Raw genomic sequence first — 14,777 nt, 5'->3', positions numbered from 1 at the left:
CAGAAATATCTGCTCTCTGCTCTATGTAAAAGCACATCACACACTTCAGGATAGTTTTAAAGTGAGCCTCCATTAGAAATTTGTACAGTTAAACAATCCATTTCTTGACTTTCCTCTGTCTTATTCTTGAGCCACGTTTAACGGTTCCCTTTAAAATACTTTTGAATTTTTTTTTTCAGTTTAACCTTATATCCAGAAATGAGCACAGTAGTGTTAACTATTGAAAGAGGGTAACTGCTTGATTTTTCACTTGCCTTCCATTTGAACACTCATATTTGCTTTTATTTTTGAAAATATAGTTGTATATTGTTTGGATTTTAAGTCATATCTTTATCTCCCCAGAAATTATGAATAGATGAAATTCTAAATTTAAAAATATATATTTTTATATTTATTTATATGTGTAAATATATAAATATATACGTATCTAAATGGAAAAGTTAAAAATGATTACTCTGTTTTTAGATATCTTCCTCAAATCAATTCAAATAATAATATTCAAAGTGTTTTGTCTATAGAAGTTAATATACTATCACTAGTTTTTGTTATAGTTAAAAGCACTCTTCATTCATATAATTAATTAGAAGTATTATTAAATCAAACAAAATTGATTTACTATAACTGCATCTATTCTCTTAATAATATGAGAGGTAGTTGACATAGTTGCAGTAGTCCATTGGGTAGATATTTCCTGGTGAAACAGTTGTAAATGTACTATTGCCTTGTAAGAAGGTAGTTCTCATGTGTAAATATATATATTTACACATATAATATATACAAAAGATTTTATATATATAATATATAAATACATGTAAATAAATATAAATATATATTTATAGATAATATATAAATATATGTAAATAAATATAAATATATATTTATAGATAATATATAAATATATGTAAATAAATATAAATAACTTATTTATTTATATTTATATATAATAAAACTTGTTTATGTATTTATTTTTGAGACACAGTCTTGCTCTGGTGTGCAGTGGTGTGATCCTGGCTCACTGCAACCTCAGCTTCCTGGGTTCAGGCAATTCTTCTGTCTCAGACTACCAAGTAGCTGGGATACAGTTGCGCACCACCACGCCAGGCTAATTTTTGTAGTTTTAGTAGAGATGGGGTTTCACCATGTTGCCCAGGCTGGTCTCGAAGTTCTGGCCTCAAATTATCTGCTCACCTCGGCCTCCCAAAGTCCTGGGATTATAGGCATGAGCCACTGTGCCTCGCCAAACTAGGGTTCTTAATTTTAATTCATAAGGTTCATACTCTCTTAGATTAAGTTTGCTTTTTTCCTTTCATCAGACAGAATGCTTTAATGCTTTTTTATTCTATTTTGACAGAGATAAGGGATTATAGAACATAGGTGGAAAACAGGAGTTTGGAGACGGTAGTATTATAATATGTACTATATGTAAACCTTATTAGTCCTTTAGAAAGAAAATCTTGTAAAATAAATGACTCAAACAAAGCTTTAGACTATTAATGTGAGAAATACATAGTAAAGGCAGGTATTTATTTTTATTTTATGTGTATATCAAATACTTACAACATAGTTTGCAATTAATAGTTATTAAATTAAAATTTAAATCCAGGGATATTTAAAAATAAGAAATTGACAAACACAGTTTTGTGAAATAGAAATATACATCAATGAATGAATAAAATGTATTATTTCAAATAGAAGAGAGAAGCATGTTGAGCACAATAATTGTCTCATAGACATTCTCGTTCTAGCAACTCTGGCACCCTTAAATAGTTGGCCATCTCTCCTAAAATTCTAATGTTACCATTGTGAAATAGACTATTTACAACTTCAAGCTATAAATTAGAAATGGATCCATCCTAATTTTCTGACCTAGCAGAGTGTGTGCAATGAATAAATTTATTTCATTATCTGGGAGATACCTTCCAAATCAAGTAGAGTTGATACACTGTGAAAGGCCCTAAATTTACTACCAAGAGAATTTCAGAAATTAGTATTGATCAGTGTTTATTTTTAAACCAAATTTCATTGCTATGCAAAGGACTTAACAGCTTTAAAAATAGGAGCTTTTATTTGTCCAAAAGTGTACTCCACAAATACAATGGTATACAATTACCCTCACGTAGCTTTGTATGACAAAGTGAATCCACTGAAACATTACAGATATTTTTTCCAGATAGAAGATCAGTAGGCACTGAGAAATTTCTATATATGTGCATGTGCATGCATATATGTGTATGTGTAAATCAAAACTACCTTCTCATAAGGCAATAGTACATTTACAACTGTTTCACCAGGAAATATCTATCCAGTGGATTACTGCAACTATGTCAACTGCCTCTCATACTATTAAGAGAATAGATGCAGTTATAGTAACTCAATTTTGTTTGATTTAATAATACTTCTAATTAATTATATGAATGAAGAGTGCTTTTAACTATGACAAAAACTAGTGATAGTGTATTAACTCCTATAGACAAAACACTTTGAATGTTATTATTTGAGTTGATTTGAGGAAGATATCTATAAACACAGAGTAATCATTTTTAACTTTTCCATTTAGATACAAGAATTGTCAGTACTCTAAAGATCTATTTTTGAAACTCTAAAAAATTAAACTTTTAAATTAAAATATTTGTTTTAAAAAAGCCAAGACAATGTACTAGCATAGAATTTTGTAAAATGTTCTTGAACTTAGTTCAAATTTCTCTAAAAATGTGAAAAATTATGTTTTAGAGCATAATAAATTTTCCCTCAGGAAAAAAGTAACAGGATATGACCCTAACCTGGGGCACTTTGGCCACCATACCAGTCTCTATTTGACAAACAGAACACCATCGCCCAATTAGTATCTCAAAGTAAAGTTTGGAGACTGAATTATTTTTCACATGTTCTGACGCTATGCTGGTGTATATTTAGGAAATGTAAATATAACTTATCTTTCTCTGCATGTTTATAATACCATTGAAAATTTTTCTGGAATTCTTCATCACAGTCCACTAAAATATGGAAATTGTGATTTGTTCCAGAAATATTTGAAAATAGCATTATTTACATTATCAATGAAGTATCCTTAAAATTTATTTTGAAGACAATTCACTGAGTTGTATCTTACTTTAATAATAACAAATGATACTTTCATTTAAGTTACTTTATAAGTATTATGTGTATCTGAAATTCCAACAAAATATCCATACTTAAAAAAATACATAATTCTTTTTTTTGAGAAGTACAGAGCTGATAATATTTAGTGACATTTAGACACTTACTTTTCAAGCGTTTTCCTTCAAAACAATATTATAAGAAGACTAAATTAGCACCTTTCCTGTGAGGTTGAAGTTAGCATTGATTTTCAAAACAGAAGGCATGAAAATGCTGAATGGGATTGGTCATTCCTAACTACAGGAATGCTGTGCTTGTATAAACCTATTTGCACCTACCGTATCACAATATTTACTCCAACTACTTGTGATGTGCACAACTTCATCTTTTATATGAAAATCAAGTATAAATTCCAGCAATGTAAGATGAGAAAAAAATACAAGTAAATAATAAGACCTTCATTAAAAAATATATAGCCATGTAGCTAAGGTATTAACCATCAATAACCTATTTAAAAAAGGGTAAAGTTTCAAAATAACTTAACCACAACCCAACAGATCTAAGAAATGTAAACAATTGGAAGCTCTGGATTGGTAAATATTTCTAAACAGCCTATTCAAACATATGTTCAAAGAAGACACAACACATACAACTTAGAAACAGTGGGTAAATGTATGGCTATTTACATACTTGAGGATCAGATTTCCCCTAACATAATTCAGTTACTTCTATGTCAAGGCAAATAGAAGGTTAAAAGCAGGAAGGGCAGACTAAGAAGGAGGTTAAAAATGTTCACACACTGAAAACTGGCCACAGAGAAGAGATACAGAAAAAACAACCCTGCACTAAAGCACCAAGACTGTACGTTCTGATAACTCCTTGAGTTGGGTTGCCAGAAAAAATACAGAGTGCTCAATAATCTTTGAATTTCAGATAAACAATGAATAATTTCTAGTAGCTGTATGTCCCATAGAATATTTGGGTGCTAAGTATTTTTTATTTGTTAAGTCTGGCAATGCTGTCCTCAGGGCATCTACTTCATGATAGCACAGATGACACTACCTACCACTAAAGTCAAAAAAATGTTACATTGCGTTTTTAAATTATAATATAGGACTAGTTCGTATAAAAAGTTATCTATATGTTTCCATCAAAATAATTTAAAATTAAGGCATGAGAGTTCAGAAAGAGATAAAAAATTATCTAGAATATAAATTTTTAGTTAATAACTAATTGTCCGATTATTGTATAATCTTAACTGTTAAATTATTTCTTTGTATTATGATTGCATTTTATCCCTGTTTTTTGAGTAAAATTTTTGTTTTTGTGAGATGGATATAGCATATTAAATAAATATTATTTCTTCTTGGCATAGTAGGTATAATTTTTAATTGCCTATCCTAAAATGAAGGCCTGGGTACATACTTTAGTTTTAGTTATACTCTAGAAACCCATTAAACCACCTCTTTTTCTTCCTTTCAATTTACCCTGTCATCAGATAATTAGAGATTTGAAAACTGATAAGCAATGAATTAAACTTAGCTTTAAAAATATCACAAAAATGCTAAATTATTGAAACAAGATAATATCATGCTCGTTAAAGGTTAAAATTTATTTAATTAATTCTAATTAGATGCCAAGATTTAGATCCTTAAATCATTATGTTACTTTTGAAAACTTTAAACTTGGTGTTGAATTAGAGATCATCTTAATTATTATAAACATTTAATTACATAGTGAAGTAAAAATGTTGCATTTATATTTACTATTTATGCAAAGTATTACAATAAATTTAAATAAAAGTTCAAATTTTAATTAATCAATCTTTCTTGGGGCCAGTAAAGAATTCTGTTTAAAAAGTTTTGAAAATGTATACTTACATATATGCATTATCATTAAACTATCACAAGTGTACAAAACTACCTACATATCTCATAATAATGTTCTCGTAAAGAAAGCAAAATTCTTCAACATGATATTAAAAAAACAGCATCTGATGTACCCATTCATTACTACAATGCCATAAAACAAATATAACTTATGTAATAATGACGATAAGTAAGAATGCCATATACATACAAACTGTTACATAAAAACTTCAGAAACCTGAAGGAAAAGTCAGATGAATTGCCTCCAGCCGTAGGTGTCCAGTACTATCAACAACCTCCTGTTCATAATATTATACATATCCACAATGGCTCACCCTTTATATTTAAGATTATCTTATATTTACTTAGTGTTTACATATACGTTTTCCAATGATACGTGGCAGACAATTGAAAAGACAATAGCTTAGTGAAATTAGCAGGGAGTGATGGTGAAACATGAGCTTAAAGGAGTTGTGAAAGACAAAGTGATATACCAGAAGAAAGAATAAAAGAACTAGTATAGTTAAGGCCAGAATAAAAACAGAAAATTATGAAAATTTGAAATAAGATAAAATACAGTGGAGATTATTTAGAACTGGAAATGTTTAAGATTTTTTGTTGTTTTAGTTTGCTTTTTTTAATGTCATTCAGAGACTACTGTAATTTTATTATTTATCTAAGTCAGAGTAGAGGCCTAGACAAACTATCTTGAAGAAAAAAGAATTGCACCTCATTTCCATTCAGAATATTTCATTTATTGACTCATTGATGTAGTCTATAAGCATTTATGAGCATCTACTTTGTTCCAGACACAGTTATGGAACATGGGACCCTTAAATGGAGCAAATGATTCAGCTCTAAAAGATTTTACAGTCCAGTGGACCAACAATTGTTTCACAGAATATTCTAAAGACAGCAATTATGTATGAGAATCTATAAGAAGTTACAGTTAGAGTGTCTGTATCTCAGTGTCTGAGAAGTCTTCTCATTAAAAGTAAAATAAATTGAATCTTGATTGATGAATAAGAGACGGTCATGCAGATGAATGGAGAGAAAAGCGGGTTTTCAGATGAGAGAGGATGCCAGAACAGAATGTATAAACACACAAGGGCTTGAGAAAAAGTATCTATGAAGAAGCTGACAAATTATTAAATGACGTGAAACAGAAATGTAGGCAGAGCTTAAGTATAAAAGTCTTTAAAAACTGGAATAAGTATGAACGTTACTGTGGCTTCAACAGAGAGTCTCAAAAATGTGTTAAGAGAACATGAGTCAAATGTTTTGTAGAAATAGTCTAATTAGTTAATATTAAAAGCTAGATAGTAAAAGACAGGAGTCCTCATTGATTTTGGTAAGCTAGTCAGAAAGCCCTGGATTTGAGGAACCCAAAGTATACGCCTGCCTTCTCACAGAGCCCAGTGGGAGAACTCAGGGTTAATACTTTCCATATCTGGAAGTAGTTTGCATTCCATTACTCTAAATCTTCAAAATGTAACAAAACACTGCACTCAAAAAGACTGCCTGGCTACTTTGTGGCCAACTCAATTCTAAGGATGACTGTGAAAGGAAAAAAGTGATGAAATGAAATGCTTAAAGAAGGGATTCCATGCCACTATCTCAAGCCTCGGGTAGTGTCCACAGCAACAAAATTTAGGAAACCTATAAAAGAGTACAGGAATTTTTTTCCATAACATTCAATGAAGAAAAAATAAGGCACATAATGATCACAGACTAATATTGAATTCACTTTATAACTGTGAGACTGAAACTTTTTAAAATAAATAATTGCTTCTAGGTTTCTTCTTTCATAGAGAGACACTCACAAGTAAAACTTACCCTAGGAAGATCTCATCTGCAACTCACAGAATTAGTGAAGACACATGGATAATTTGAATTATAGCATTTCAAATAACATATTTCAAGTGATTAAAAGTAACATACATTTGATTAAATCTTTCCTATGCAAAAATAACCCCTGCTACATTTCAATTTACCAGTATTTTAAGTTATCATCTTTCCTCATGTCTATTTTTTGCTTCCAAAAATTTTAATTAAAAAAAAAAGTCCAGGCAGGGTGGCTCATGTCTGTAATCCCAGCACTTTGGGAGGCCGAGGCAGACTGATCACCTGAGGTCGGGAGCTCGAGACCAGCCTGATCAACATGGAGAAACCCCATCTCTACTAAATATACAAAATTAGCCGGTCTTGGTGGTGCATGCCTGTAATCCCAGCTACTCAGGAGGCTGAGGCAGGAGAATCGCTTGAACCCGGCAGGCAGAGGTTGCAGTGAGCCAAAATAGTGCCATTGCGCTCTAGCCTGGGCAACAAGAGTGAAACTCCATCTCAAAATAATAATAATAATAATAAAAAGAAAGCACACTGTTTTTTTGTGCTGTCTCAATAAATGTTAACTACTATTACTTTTGGTATAATTATTCAAAACCTGTCTTGGTCTATCCAAAACAACTTTCAAATCTTAACCTTCACTATACCTCTGGATATATCTGATAGATTGGACAAGTTAGAATATTTACTTCTCCAATTTATTATTTGCTCTCTAATTCTGCATTTTGGTTCATGCACTTTCCTGCTCCTAGAATGCCCTTGGTCTCTATCCATTAAAAATCACACAGATAGTGCTTGAATAGTGGCCCCAAAGTGAGCTCTACGAATTCTTCCTTGATTATACTGTAAGGAGTCTTTCCCAAAGATAGTCAAAGATATTTTATTCTAATAAATTAAATATCATGTTCCTCTGTTAATGCGATGAGAAACCTATAGACTCATTGAAAACTAGTGCATTTTGATAAGAGGAAAATGCTTAATTGCAGGTGACTATGGCAATTGCATTTACAAGCATATTAGATTAAAAAACAATTACATTTGTTTAGTATTTAATTTCTTCCATTGCTAGAAATAGCAATATTAAATGCAAGAGCTTTATCATTGTATAAAAAATGAGAAATTTTTCTTTTCATATGAGAAATAAACATAAATGAGAATGATTCTGAAATGAAATTGGGCACTAAAACTTAGCTGTTAGGTCTCTTGTTATTTGGGCAAAATAGTGATGTACATGCAAAACCGATGTAGAAGGTAGAAGACAGAAACACATAGAATCAAAAAAACATGAGAATTACACAGAGAGCCCAGTGAATAAACTACAAGCTGAAACTAAAGTTTGGGTGGTTTCTTAGGTGTTTTTTCAAAGGGGTTTGTGACACTATTTGTTAGTTCTGTATCACTTTGAAAGACAAAGGTACAAAAATACAAATAGAAAGCTGATTGAGAGAATCAGGTTTATTAGATAATAAGATTTTAGAGAAGAACAAAAGAGGCAAAAGTATTCCTAGGCTTTTATGTGTTCAGATACTGATCTGTGACAGATATATATATATATATATTTGGTATATGTTACAGAAAGACGTAATTTTTCATATTAACAGATGGCTTTCATTTACTTTGATCATTTTAGGGCATCTGTCTTTTACACAGGGCTATCAGAACTCTCTAGGATAACAATATTTTGTATAAGGCTAGAATTTGCACCAATATGCCAATACAATTCTCTAAACATAGATGAGTCAAATTTAGATGGTCATTGATTTTCATTATTTTAATTTTTTTGCCTGAGCAAATAGAAATCCTTTATTTTTCTACAATTATCAAATATAACATGCTACTTCCTATAATGAAATAAAAATCTGTTGTTTGAAAAATGAGTATTCTTCAGATTTTCACTGTTGTACATAACCAAGTATCTTTACTTACTGTAAGCATACAAGTTAAGTAAAATAATGAGAATATGAACTTTTAAAAGTTATAATCATGCTTTGTGATTAACACATGAAATAAACAAAGCTTAATCTTTGCTGAGCATTATGTATTTGGTTCTATAATATCTGTTCCATTGTTTTCTTGGATGGAACAGAAAAATAGGGAGACTGTACTTTTAAAACATGTATTATGTCAAAGAATATATATACTGCAGATGTAAAATAGTGATATATTGTGAAAAGAACATTTGGAGTCTGATTTTTCTCTGGGAGTAAAAGAGAGCATAATTAGTTCTCTTTAAGCCCAGAATTGTAATTTTGTCCATACTCACGCTGATGTCATTGTTCCAATTTTAACTGAATATATGGTTGCCTTGAACACTTAATGAGTGCTTCTTTTGGGCAGGCACTCACTGCTTTAAATATGTTAAATAATTTAATTTCCACAATGAGCTTTGGAGGATGCATGTCACAGATGGGGAAAAGGAATTATAGGAAGGTTAAAGAAAATAGAGAGGTCCCACAGCTAGTATCTGGCTGGGTCAGTAGTTGAAACCTGGCTGACTGATCCCATAACTGGTGCTCTTCACCGCATTGCTTCTCTGATGCAAGAACATGTACAAAGGCCACTCATAAATCCATAGTAGGCTATAAGTTCAAAGAAGGTAAAGGCATACTTGGAGAACAAAATAAAAATGGTATCTTCTAAAATTAAAAGTTACAAGTTATAATAAAGTCAAAATGGTAAAATTAGTGATGCTTACGGAAAACCTATTCTGAAAGCAGTAAGAACAGGGTATGTTTCAAGCATGTATTTACTAAGTATACCACATCCAACCAGGTGAGCAGGTTGTGCTTCAGGCACATTTTAAAGCTGAAAACTTTTCAGGAGTAATCCAATATGCCCAAGGTTGGTTTATTCATTGCTAAAAATCTCAAAGGAAGAACTGATTTGCATAAAGTTTGGAGAAGGGAAGGAGGATACAATCATTCAAAACATTTTTGCATTTTTTCGTGTTTTGCATTTTTCAGTGTTTCCAGGATGACCCAGAGCATATCACACTGAGATAACCTGATTGGAATATTTTTATTTGTGCAGTAGGTACAGATCACTTAACATCAAACGAGGATGCATTGGGCTATGTGTGGTCACTAGCAATTAAGTTGATCTAATTCCCTTTACATTATCAACCAGAATTCTCATAGTATTTTTATTTTTCCTATGGAGATCTCTTAAGAGTATTTCAGTTTATTTGGCTATTATATTGGTATTTTAAATTAAGATAATAATCTTATTTCCATATATCAGCCTGTGATGAGTTCATGAAACATAAGCATTTTCCTATGCTCCAGGCCACGAGAACATTTATATAATCTAGTTCTAGGCCAAACAAAACTGAAGACCACTGTGCTTGGAAAACAGTTGTGCCCAACAATGAGTTTTCTTGAATGTGGGTCACACTGTTCTTGTCAGTAGCTTGGGAAGACTTGCTTAAAACAGTTGGTTAAAAAGTTTTTACAGTTTTAAATTGTTATGGTGCTTCTTTACAATAAATACTACTACTAAAAATAATAGGGCCAATTGATGTCCCTTTGAAATTAGAGAGGAAAGTAAGTTAAATGAGAAGAAACTTAAAAGATTAGAAAAAAGAACACAGACTTAAAATTAACTTTAAAACAATACGATATGCCTTTGTAACTACTTTAGGTGTTTCCTTGAAAAAAATAAAGGTAATCTTTCTCTATATTGGATATATAAGCACACTTTTTATAAGTATTATGAAAACAATTTCTATAAAAATTACTACAAAGAAAATGATTTACATTATCAAGGAATATGTTACTAGATTTCAAGCTCAGTTTTAACTGTGAGAGACAAATATTAAATTATTCAATGTTAAGTATTTTCTAAAAATAATTCTAATATAAGCCTGAATTTTTAATGTTTGTAATAATTTCCATAGGAGTTAATATTATGTTGTTATAACTTGGGAAATAATTATCTTCACATCACTCCATAATATAACTTAAAAGTATAGATTTCCTCAATCATTAGCTTAATTCAAGCTCTAAGAAGTTAGAATTCACTCCAATCCATCAAAAAAGGCATTTCTAAATTGTCTAATACCAGTCATTTTGCCTATATAAAATTATGTATATTTATATAATAATATAAAAATTCATAAATTGATTCTAAAATTATTTACTATAGCCTATTTCACAGGACATACTGTGATCCTTGACAGAAGAGAACTGTCACCTTGTAACAATTTACAAAAGTGATGTATTTATTTTGTCTTATTTCATTTATTCGTGCCTGTAAAATGGACACTCAGTAGGTAGTTACTTCTGTTATTATTAAATTTAGTATTAATGTTTAGCCAACATAGGTTTTCCATTTGATTATTTTCTCTTTCATTTTATTTTTCTGAAGTGTATGACTAATTCATGCTTCCACATTACCAAGCTAGGATGTATTATAATTTAATCTCCAAATATCAACTCCAGATAGAATAATTATATATGGCATATAAGATCTGCTTGCTATATCTTCCAAAGTGATGAAGAAAGCATGTATTACTTCTAGGTTTAAGGGTAGTAGGCAATTATGACTTTGGATGATTAATAATAGATGTTTCATTTTTATTTAATTGTCAGCTGTTCTATACTAACTGTCATCATGGATTGCCTTAAACTTGAATAGAGGATGATGTGATACCAAAAGTGAAAATTCTCATTAAAGCCAATGTAGTAAAGAGAAGACTCAATATCAGACAAGGTTAAGATATTTTTCATCTAGAGTCAACTGACTTCATTGTATAATAATAGCTTAATGTGTAAGCTATTATTACATACAATATGAAGCTTTAAACCTGAGAGTTATGATGCATACTTTTTAATATACACAATCTATGGTATTTACTAGATGTGTATATATTTGACATTTTCATCCTCAGCATTTATACTCTATGCATCTCCCCAAATCTCTTTCTAAAACTACAATATCTTTGTTCCTGGACATTTCATTCACCATTGCAATTCAACATGTGAGATGAGAAAAAAAAGAAAAAAAGACTTTGAGAAACTAAGTTTTTTTCTTCTAAAAAATTCCAAAGAAAGAAAAATAAAAAGTCATTCCCAGAGAAACAGGAAGGGAGGGAAATGAAACAATGACTTTTCAATTGTCTCTTCTTCATCTTCAAGTAAATTGAACTTTTCCCTCCTTTGCCAGATGCAGATGAGGAAAGGCATTTCGTGGGAAAATACAATGCAGGGCTAGAACGTGGTATTTCACCAAATCACAGATGGCATATGCTATGTATATCGTTTATAAAGCTTTCTAGGTAAAATGTTTCCATATCCCTCAGGAGGAAGAACCGATGTCAAGGTTAGGATATTTCCTGTAATGTGTAATTTAAATCTCACAGGAGCTATATAGATACATTTCCTCTTTTCTGCTCTCCATAAAGACAGATTAACTGATTACCATCTTATCTGTGTAGCATTTGTTTAAATACTTAACATTTATTATGTCACCTCTGTACTTTTCCTCTCAATTCACAATTCCTTGAGCCATTTAAACTTTCTTCAGATACGCCATTTCCCAAAATGTTAATCTCTTTACTCTATTTACAATTTCCTTTAAGCATCATAGTCCACAATTTGTCACAATCTTCTAATCTGTGTTCAAGGAAAAATGAAATACAAACATCTCAATTTTTCTACTTTTTTGCTATTAGATGGTATTCAAGTTAATATATTTAAATATTTGTTTCTATAAAAGCCAAAAAACACATGAAGAAATGCTCATCATCACTGGCCATCAGAGAAATGCAAATCAAAACCACAGTGAGATACCATTTCACACCAGTTAGAATGGCCATCATTAAAAAGTCAGGAAACAACAGGTGCTGGAGAGGATGTGGAGAAATAGGAACACTTTTACACTGTTGGTGGGACTGTAAACTAGTTCAACCATTGTGGAAGTCAGTGTGGCGATTCCTCAGGGATCTAGAACTAGAAATACCATTTGACCCAGCCATCCCATTACTGGGTATATACCCAAAGGATTATAAATCATGCTGCTATAAAGACACATGCACACGTATGTTTATTGCGGCACTATTCACAATAGCAAAGACTTGGAACCAACCCAAATGTCCAACAACGATAGACTGGATTAAGAAAATGTGGCACATATACACCATGGAATACTATGCAGCCATAAAAAATGATGAGTTCATGTCCTTTGTAGGGACATGGATGAAATTGGAAAACATCATTCTCAGTAAACTATCGCAAGGACAAAAAACCAAACACCCCATGTTCTCACTCATAGGTGGGAATTGAACAATGAGAACTCATGGACACAGGAAGGGGAACATCACACTCCGGGGACTGTTGTGGGGTTGGGGGAGCGGGGAGGGACAGCATTAGGAGATATACCTAATGCTAAATGACGAGTTAATGGGTGCAGGAAATCAACATGGCACATGGATACATATGTAACAAACCTGCACATTGTGCACATGTACCCTAAAACCTAAAGTATAATAATAAAAATTAAAATTAAAAAAAAAAAGAAACAAACCCATATGTTTTGTTAGGAGAGCTCCTCTATCTTGACTATTTCTGTATCCAAGGTGATTCAGAGTTTAATCCAGAAAATATGTATTTATTATTGATTTTAGTTATGTGTTACTTCTATGCTTATGTCTTGTTTAAAGAAACTTAGTTGAAAAATATGAAAACATTTTGAAATATGTTTTATGGAATAAAGTGGTAATTTTCAGCCCAAATATAGTGACTGACACAGATGAGCCTTAAAATACTTGGTGATAAATTAAAGCTAATTTTCTAGTTTGTGTAAAATAGATGATGAATATCAAACACAGGTAATATTGGAATCCAGTGTAAGATTCAGGCCAATCTTAAGGTGGGGAAAACGTCCTACTGACTACAACATTTTTACTAGCAGTTAAAAACACTGCCTTTCTCATAATACATAAACACTAGAACCAGAAACCTGTTTCATCTACAGTGTCATAGTTTTTTTGCTATACTTAAGCACTGTAAACTTAACAATCAGTACCTTAAAAAAAAAATAGACTACCTGGGTGAGGTGGTTCGTGCCTGTAATCCCAGCACTTTGGGAGGCCGAGGCCAGGAGATAGAGATCATCTGGGCTAACAGGATGACACCCCATCTCTACTAAAAATACAAAAAATTAGCTGGGTGTGGTGGCGTGTGCCTGTAGTCCCAGCTACTCGGGAGGCTGAAGCAGGAAAATCGCTTGAACCCGGGAGGTGGAGGTGGCAGTGAGCCAAGATCGCACCGCTGCACTCCAGCCTGGGTGACAGAGAGAGACTTCATCTCAAAAAAAAAAAAACAAAAACAAAAAGAATATACTAAAATGAATTGAATCATGTATCTGTTTCTCAACAAGCACCATATTGTCATGTTAACAGCTTCTGATAATAAAGTAGCCATTAGTTAAATACACTGACTCCTATGTTGCACATAATCAAAGTCTGTTTGATAGATATAATTAAAAATTAAATTTAACTGATTAAAAATGTAATGATTTTGATTTAATATGGGATGTAAACGTATCTGAGTGTATCCACACCACTGAATCATGAAACCAGAGCATATAAAATGTATTTATAATCCCTTGTTGAATGACTTAAAGTTATCATTGACAATTTAGACTAACACTGTATTGCATAACAGTGTGTATATATATATAGACACTTTATCAAAGTTAATTTCAAATATTGTCTCTTCAATCCATACAGTCAAAAGAACTGTATCTCTAAGAGAAAGAATATGGGTAAGTGCCTTGCTATTACCATACGTAATGTATATACATGATGTCATATAAGGTACGAGTTATAGAATCATAAATAAAATCCTAATTTTTATCTGCAAAATTTCTAGCTTATAATTTGTTTTTATCTATGTCTTTTGGTATATAATTACGTTTTGGGAGACAAGGTTTTTGAATTTCCTACACTCTCCTCACCTAAATTGAAGT

At 31.6% G+C, this 14,777-nt stretch overlaps 1 protein-coding gene across 2 annotated transcripts in view; it reads right to left on the bottom strand.

The window, feature by feature from the left end:
- The window catches only part of PCDH10 (protocadherin 10), a 59,198-nt gene that overhangs the window by 23,346 nt on the left and 21,075 nt on the right, over nt 1–14,777 (bottom strand). The gene's annotated exons all lie outside the window — the stretch shown is intronic.

The sequence above is a fragment of the Symphalangus syndactylus genome, chromosome 4, assembly GCF_028878055.3.
Source record: "Symphalangus syndactylus isolate Jambi chromosome 4, NHGRI_mSymSyn1-v2.1_pri, whole genome shotgun sequence".
NCBI classification, from domain to species: domain Eukaryota; kingdom Metazoa; phylum Chordata; class Mammalia; order Primates; family Hylobatidae; genus Symphalangus; species Symphalangus syndactylus.
This window is presented reverse-complemented; position numbering and strand designations above follow the sequence as displayed.